This window comes from Ranitomeya imitator, chromosome 2, assembly GCF_032444005.1.
Source record: "Ranitomeya imitator isolate aRanImi1 chromosome 2, aRanImi1.pri, whole genome shotgun sequence".
Lineage (NCBI taxonomy): Eukaryota > Metazoa > Chordata > Amphibia > Anura > Dendrobatidae > Ranitomeya > Ranitomeya imitator.
In genome coordinates this window covers 482,367,356-482,376,504 of record NC_091283.1, presented here as the reverse complement: position 1 = coordinate 482,376,504, position 9,149 = coordinate 482,367,356, and positions in this window count along the sequence as shown.

Sequence of the window (9,149 nt, the reverse complement as noted above, 5' to 3'; positions counted from 1 at the left end):
CCAAACAGTCCCGCACACACCCAAACAGTCCCGCAAACACCCGCACACACCCGAACACATCCGAACAGTCCCGCACACACCCAAACAGCCAGGCACACACCCGCACAGCCCCGCACACAACCGAACAGTCCCGCACACACCCGAACAGCAAGGCACACACCAACACAGCCCCGCACACACTCGAACATTTCTGCACACACCCAAACAGTCCCGCAAAGCGCTGCACACATCCGAACAGTCCCCCACACACCCGCACATATCCGAACAGCCCGCAGACCCCGCCCGCATACACCCGAAAAGTCCCACACACAGCCGAACAGCCCGCAGACCCCGCCCGCACACACACGCACACAGTCACCACCCACACACTTCCCTCCTCCCGAACTGCAGCGTTTCTCGGACCCACATCCGCAGCAAAACTGCAGATTATTTTTACATCTGCGGTTTTGCTGGGGATGTGCCCGACTCAATGAAAGTTTAAGGGTGCAGAAAAGAAAATCTATGTTTCGGTGCGGCTTTTTCCACCGCATGTGCACAACAAGTCTGCGGCTCCCATAGACTTACATTGGTTGTTGTGCACTACACTGGATCTGGAATCAAATCCGCAACGTGTGCACACAGCCTTAGCATTTAGTGAACCTAGCAAAAAAGCCAAGCAAAACACAAATGTGGGATTTGCACTTTTTTTGCAATTTTATCGCACTTTGATTTTTTTCACATTTTCTGTTACACGACATGGTAAAACCAATGGTGTCGTTCAAAAGTAGAACTTGTCCCGCAAAAGATAAGCCCTCACATGGCCATATTGATGGAAAAATTATGGCTCTGGAAAGAAGGGGAGCGATAAACGAAAAAAGCTCCAGGGGTGAAGGGGTTTAGAAACATGGATATGGACATATCTATGGAAATAGATATATAGATACATATCTATCTATAATCTATATCTATCTATCTGTGTGTAATGGAGTGTGGGTTGGACAAATGTAAAAGAGGAGGTTGGACAGAAATGACATCACAAATCTTTTTGAAGCTAGAGGGGGGAGAGGAGGGAGGGGTTTGGGTGTGTTTTTGGAGTGGGTGTGGTAGGTTCGAGCTTAGTGGCCAGTGCAATGCATCATGGAACTTGTAGTATTAGAGCACAATAACTCAGGAGAAAGGAAGTTGTCGATTAACCCCATGAGAGCTGGATCCAGCACTGAAGATGTGCTGCTACAGCATGATAAAAGGTAATATTGCTAAAATAAACACAGTGGATGTTTTCAGTGGCACATAAAAGCAAGATTTATGAAAAAAATTTGTTTTTATTGTAGTGGATAACTTCTTTAAGGTTTCAATACCACTTCATCCAAATCAATGCTTGTCTCTAGTGCAAAATTTTCTGTCTTTCTCATGCTCTCTCTCAGACAACAAAACAGTAACTTCGGGTGTCCTGGGACCAGGGGCTCCTTCCCTTTCCCTAAGGCTAGGCATGCCCTAGCTCGCCCTGTTCCCTGGAGTACTTCTGATGGTGAAGACGCCGGGACCACGTACCTTGCCTTAGTTCCTGAATCCGCCCTCAGTCTATACCCTTCCCCACCCAGGGAAGAGGTGAATAGCCAGACTAACAAGCTAATATGAACAGGGGTAACGAAAAATACCAAACATACAAATATACTCACACATACAACAGAGGAATGCACTGGGAAGTGGAGGATGGGGTTAAACCAAAGTAGGAGAAGAAAGAGAATTATCTCTGCCAATGAGTGCTAGCAGGGCCCAGATTATATAGGAGATGGGAGTGGCTAACATTGCACAGCTGAGAGCCCTAACACAGGAAAGCTTCCAGGAGCTCTCAACTGAGCAGATTAACCCCTGCACTGCTGAAAGAAATTTGCACCATTTAATACAAAGACTAAGTGCTTCTAAACAGTGCAAGAATAGGAGAAATCAGACCCTGTGTTCTTGAGGCTCTTTGTCGCGGTAAACCCATGACAGAAACATTATTATGTTATATTTAGTTGCTACCAGCCGTATTTACTGACATCGCTAGCAATTATCTATAAAAATGATGTAATAAAGACAAATGCCAATGTGAACAGTGTCTAATACTAATACTCCGGTTATTCAGCAGAATGAGGCCACGTTCACGTGTTCAGTATGTAATATCAGTATTTGTGAGCCAAAACCAGGAGTGGGTGATAAATACAGAAGTGGTGCATATGTTTCTATTATCCTTATCCTCTAATTGTTCCACTCCTGGTTTTGTATTACAAATACTGATGTGAAATACTGACCAAATATTGAACATGTGAACGTGGCCTGAATGTAAATAAGCAGAACAAAATAAATAACTTCCTTATTTTTGGTTTACACTGTATATTGGTCAGATATTTTATTGTAACATAAGTTTGTCTATTTAAAGGGAACCCGTCAGGTTCATGCTACTATAACTACGACACTTTTCCATGACTGTTGACTGAATTATTATTTTTTTTTTAACTGTGAAGGGCTCAGACGTGTCCACTGGGAACTCTCCATCCACTCTGTTCATGTTATATGAATTTCCCTAATCTTTGAAAAGTTTTTTGTGATTTGTCACTATTCTGTCATGGTTATGGCAAATTTAAACCTGCTGACAAGTTCCATTAAAGCACCACTCCGGTGTTTTTTTTTTTTTTTTTCAAATTTCGGTGCTGGAGTGGTGCTATTAACCTACGATCCCTGCCCCTAATCTCATACTCATCAGTCGCCATCTTCTTCTGTTCTCGGCACCGCTCCAGTCATTTTCTGCAGTTTGTGGCCTGCCAGATCACTCCAGTGTTTGCTAGGCGATCTGGAAGTCAGAACTCAATGTAAGTGTTAGAGAACCAGAAGAAGGCCAGAACAAGACTCTTATAGACTTACACACAGACCCTGTGACCGTTGCCTTTGGCTTCTGGTCAGTCATAAGTCGTTCACAACTGGGCCTTATTTGCCACTAGGCACTTGAGGGCACGTGCCTAGGGCGGGGACGATGCGGGGGGCGGCACCTGAGCAAGGTTTTTTTATTTTTTAAGTCCTGGGTCACCTCCCGACCGACCGCCCCCATGCGCATGCATGACCTTAATGAGCGGTACCACATGACCGCTCACTCAGGAAGAAGGTGTCGGCGCGGCCGTGCGTTGTGGGACAGGTGAGTATGAGGGAGGGGGGGATGAAGGAGGACGGTAAGCCAAGCCATGCAAGATGGGAGAAGGAGCGGGGGGGGGGGAGAGATGAGCCATGCATATGAGGGGGAATATGAGCCATGCATACAAGAGGTGGGGGGGAATTATGAGCCATGCATACAGGAGGAGGGGGAATATGAGCCATGCATACACGGGGGAATTATGAGCCATGCATACAGGAGGCGGGATATGAGCCATGCATACAGGAGGGGGGATATTGGCCATGTATACAGGGGGGGGATTTATGAGCCATGCATACAGGAGGGGCGGATATGAGCCATGCATACAGGAGGGGCTGGTGGGGGAATATAAGCCATGCATACAGGAGGTGGGGGTGGATTATGAGCCATGCATACAGGAGGTGGGGGGCAATTGTGAGCTATGCATACAGGGGGAGATTATGAGCCATACATACAGGAGGGGGGATATAACATAACATAGTAACATAACATAGTTAGTAAGGCCGAAAAAAGACATTGGTCCATCCAGTTCAGCCTATATTCCATCATAATAAATCCCCAGATCTACGTCCTTCTACAGAACCTAATAATTGTATGATACAATATTGTTCTGCTCCAGGAAGACATCCAGGCCTCTCTTGAACCCCTCGACTGAGTTCGCCATCACCACCTCCTCAGGCAAGCAATTCCAGATTCTCACTGCCCTAACAGTAAAGAATCCTCTTCTATGTTGGTGGAAAAACTTTCTCTCCTCCAGACGCAAAGAATGCCCCCTTGTGCCCGTCACCTTCCTTGGTATAAACAGATCCTCAGCGAGATATTTGTATTGTCCCCTTATATACTTATACATGGTTATTAGATCGCCCCTCAGTCGTCTTTTTTCTAGACTAAATAATCCTAATTTCGCTAATCTATCTGGGTATTGTAGTTCTCCCATCCCCTTTATTAATTTTGTTGCCCTCCTTTGTACTCTCTCTAGTTCCATTATATCCTTCATGAGCACCGGTGCCCAAAACTGGACACAGTACTCCATGTGCGGTCTAACTAGGGATTTGTACAGAGGCAGTATAATGCTCTCATCATGTGTATCCAGACCTCTTTTAATGCACCCCATGATCCTGTTTGCCTTGGCAGCTGCTGCCTGGCACTGGCTGCTCCAGGTAAGTTTATCATTAACTAGGATCCCCAAGTCTTTCTCCCTGTCAGATTTACCCAGTGGTTTCCCATTCAGTGTGTAATGGTGATATTGATTCCTTCTTCCCATGTGTATAACCTTACATTTATCATTGTTAAACCTCATCTGCCACCTTTCAGCCCAAGTTTCCCACTTATCCAGATCCATCTGTAGCAGAATACTATCTTCTCTTGTATTAAAGGCTTTACATAGTTTTGTATCATCTGCAAATATCGATATTTTACTGTGTAAACCTTCTACCAGATCATTAATGAATATGTTGAAGAGAACAGGTCCCAATACTGACCCCTGCGGTACCCCACTGGTCACAGCGACCCAGTTAGAGACTATACCATTTATAACCACCCTCTGCTTTCTATCACTAAGCCAGTTACTAACCCATTTACACACATTTTCCCCCAGACCAAGCATTCTCATTTTGTGTACGAATCTCTTGTGCGGCACGGTATCAAACGCTTTGGAAAAATCGAGATATACCACGTCCAATGACTCACCGTGGTCCAGCCTATAGCTTACCTCTTCATAAAAACTGATTAGATTGGTTTGACAGGAGCGATTTCTCATAAACCCATGCTGATATGGAGTTAAACAGTTATTCTCATTGAGATAATCCAGAATAACATCCCTCAGAAACCCTTCAAATATTTTACCAACAATAGAGGTTAGACTTACTGGCCTATAATTTCCAGGTTCACTTTTAGAGCCCTTTTTGAATATTGGCACCACATTTGCTATGCGCCAGTCCTGCGGAACAGATCCTGTCGCTATAGAGTCCCTAAAAATAAGAAATAATGGTTTATCTATTACATTACTTAGTTCCCTTAGTACTCGTGGGTGTATGCCATCCGGACCCGGAGATTTATCTATTTTAATCTTATTTAGCCGGTTTCGCACCTCTTCTTGGGTTAGATTGGTGACCCTTAATATAGGGTTTTCATTGTTTCTTGGGATTTCACCTAGCATTTCATTTTCCACCGTGAATACCGTGGAGAAGAAGGTGTTTAATATGTTAGCCATCATACAGGAGGGGGGGAATATGAGCCATGCATACAGGAGGGGGGATATGAGCCATGCATACAGGAGGAGGGGGGGAATATGAGCCATGCATATGGGATGGGAAGGAGATGAGCCATGCATACAAGATGGGAGGGGGGCATTATACAGTATTGAGCATCATGTGGGGTCATACAGTATGGAGCATCATGTGGGGTCATTATACAGTATGGAGCATCATGTGTGGCCATTTTACAGTATAGAGCATCATGTGTGGCTATTATACAGTATTGAGCATCATGTGTGGCCATTATACAGTATTGAGCATCATGTGGGGCCATTATACAGTATGGAGCATCATGTGGGGTCATTATACAGTATGGAGCATCATGTGTGGCCATTTTACAGTATAGAGCATCATGTGTGGATATTATACAGTATTGAGCATCATGTGTGGCCATTATACAGTATTGAGCATCATGTGGGGCCATTATACAGTATTGAACATCATGTGGGGTCATTATACAGTATGGAGCATCATGTGTGGCCATTATACAGTATGGAGCATCATGTGTGGCCAATGGCCATTATACAGTATAGAGCATCATGTGTGGCCATTATACAGTATGGAGCATCATGTGTGGCCATTATACAGCATGGAGCACTGTGTGGCCATATTTATTTTTGTTTATAAGTATTGTATAGGAAACAGTGTGATCAGCAGTGCTAAATGGGTGTGGTTGAGACAAGGATATGGGTGTGACTAGTTGTGAAATGGGTGTGGTCAGAGGCATGGCCTAAAATTTGCCGCGTACCCCTTTCCCTTCTTCAAAAGTTGGGAGATATGGTACCACATTTGGCTAAACAAAGAAGTAAGACAGGCAATTAACAGTAAAAAGAAAGCATTTGCACTACTAAAGCAGGATGGCACCATTGAAGCTCTAAAAAACTATAGGGAGAAAAATACTTTATCTAAAAAACTAATTAAAGCTGCCAAAAAGGAAACAGAGAAGCACATTGCTAAGGAGAGTAAAACTAATCCCAAACTGTTCTTCAACTATATCAATAGTAAAAGAATAAAAACTGAAAATGTAGGCCCCTTAAAAAATAGTGAGGAAAGAATGGTTGTAGATGACGAGGAAAAAGCTAACATATTAAACACCTTCTTCTCCACGGTATTCACGGTGGAAAATGAAATGCTAGGTGAAATCCCAAGAAACAATGAAAACCCTATATTAAGGGTCACCAATCTAACCCAAGAAGAGGTGCGAAACCGGCTAAATAAGATTAAAATAGATAAATCTCCGGGTCCGGATGGCATACACCCACGAGTACTAAGAGAACAAAGTAATGTAATAGATAAACCATTATTTCTTATTTTTAGTGACTCTATAGCGACAGGGTCTGTTCCGCAGGACTGGCGCATAGCAAATGTGGTGCCAATATTCAAAAAGGGCTCTAAAAGTGAACCTGGAAATTATAGGCCAGTAAGTCTAACCTCTATTGTTGGTAAAATATTTGAAGGGTTTCTGAGGGATGTTATTCTGGATTATCTCAATGAGAATAACTGTTTAACTCCATATCAGCATGGGTTTATGAGAAATCGCTCCTGTCAAACCAATCTAATCAGTTTTTATGAAGAGGTAAGCTATAGACTGGACCACGGTGAGTCATTGGACGTGGTATATCTCGATTTTTCCAAAGCGTTTGATACCGTGCCGCACAAGAGGTTGGTACACAAAATGAGAATGCTTGGTCTGGGGGAAAATGTGTGTAAATGGGTTAGTAACTGGCTTAGTGATAGAAAGCAGAGGGTGGTTATAAATGGTATAGTCTCTAACTGGGTCGCTGTGACCAGTGGGGTACCGCAGGGGTCAGTATTGGGACCTGTTCTCTTCAACATATTCATTAATGATCTGGTAGAAGGTTTACACAGTAAAATATCGATATTTGCAGATGATACAAAACTATGTAAAGCAGTTAATACAAGAGAAGATAGTATTCTGCTACAGATGGATCTGGATAAGTTGGAAACTTGGGCTGAAAGGTGGCAGATGAGGTTTAACAATGATAAATGTAAGGTTATACACATGGGAAGAGGGAATCAATATCACCATTACACACTGAACGGGAAACCACTGGGTAAATCTGACAGGGAGAAGGACTTGGGGATCCTAGTTAATGATAAACTTACCTGGAGCAGCCAGTGCCAGGCAGCAGCTGCCAAGGCAAACAGGATCATGGGGTGCATTAAAAGAGGTCTGGATACACATGATGAGAGCATTATACTGCCTCTGTACAAATCCCTAGTTAGACCGCACATGGAGTACTGTGTCCAGTTTTGGGCACCGGTGCTCAGGAAGGATATAATGGAACTAGAGAGAGTACAAAGGAGGGCAACAAAATTAATAAAGGGGATGGGAGAACTACAATACCCAGATAGATTAGCGAAATTAGGATTATTTAGTCTAGAAAAAAGACGACTGAGGGGCGATCTAATAACCATGTATAAGTATATAAGGGGACAATACAAATATCTCGCTGAGGATCTGTTTATACCAAGGAAGGTGACGGGCACAAGGGGGCATTCTTTGCGTCTGGAGGAGAGAAGGTTTTTCCACCAACATAGAAGAGGATTCTTTACTGTTAGGGCAGTGAGAATCTGGAATTGCTTGCCTGAGGAGGTGGTGATGGCGAACTCAGTCGAGGGGTTCAAGAGAGGCCTGGATGTCTTCCTGGAGCAGAACAATATTGTATCATACAATTATTAGGTTCTGTAGAAGGACGTAGATCTGGGTATTTATTATGATGGAATATAGGCTGAACTGGATGGACAAATGTCTTTTTTCGGCCTTACTAACTATGTTACTATGTTACATTTGCCAGATCATGGCAAGTGCCACAAATCCCATAGGGAATGAATGAGGCCGAACGCAGTGTTGCCGTAAGTGATCAGTTACACGGCAGATGCAGAAAAACTGCCCAATCTGCTGCAAAAGGCGACTTTCACATCAGCGATTCTTGCCAAAGTCACTGCCGATAGTGTCATACTCACCAAAGGGGGAGGCAGCACTAAAAGTGCCTAGGGCAGCAGAAACTCTAAATACGGCCCTGGTTCACAAGATGGCAGATCAGGATTGGAGAGGCTCTGGGAAGAGCTGGACAAGGGGTCTAGTAAGTATATTGTTAGGGGCATGGATCTTAAATTAGTGGCACCACTCCAGCGTAGAAGTACAAATAAATTCTGGAGTGGTGTATTAAGACACAGCAAAATGAAAAAATACAGCATGTAAATAAAACGTCAAGTCACATGTATTGGATGAGATGAAAATACTCAATTGTACACTACTGTTCATGATATGGTAGCAGACCTACGTGTTTCCAACTGCTTTCCCTTGAAGTATTTTTTCTGTCTTGTAGAAAAAAGAAATTGTGTTCTTTTCATGCTTTTTTCATGTCTTTGCTTTTTTATACATGATTTTTTTCCCCCAAGTTTTTTTCATACTAGCGAATACAATAGAAGAATGGATGGGAAAATGCTTCACCTACAGCATGCTGTATGAGGCAAAAAAGTAAAAAAAAGAATTTAAAAAAATACACACTGTAGTGTGTTACATATTTTGTTTCTAACTCATAGCCAACATCTAGCCATAGCTAGGAGAAAAATGCAGTCTGTGAAGCTACCCTTAAAGCAACCTTGCACTTTGCCACTGGAAAGTGACTATGCATTTGTCATGTATAGTCAATGTACCTGGTGCCCGCCATGTCCTGCTGCCTTGTCCAGTGTTCCGGTGCTCCTGAAGTCAATGGAGTTTT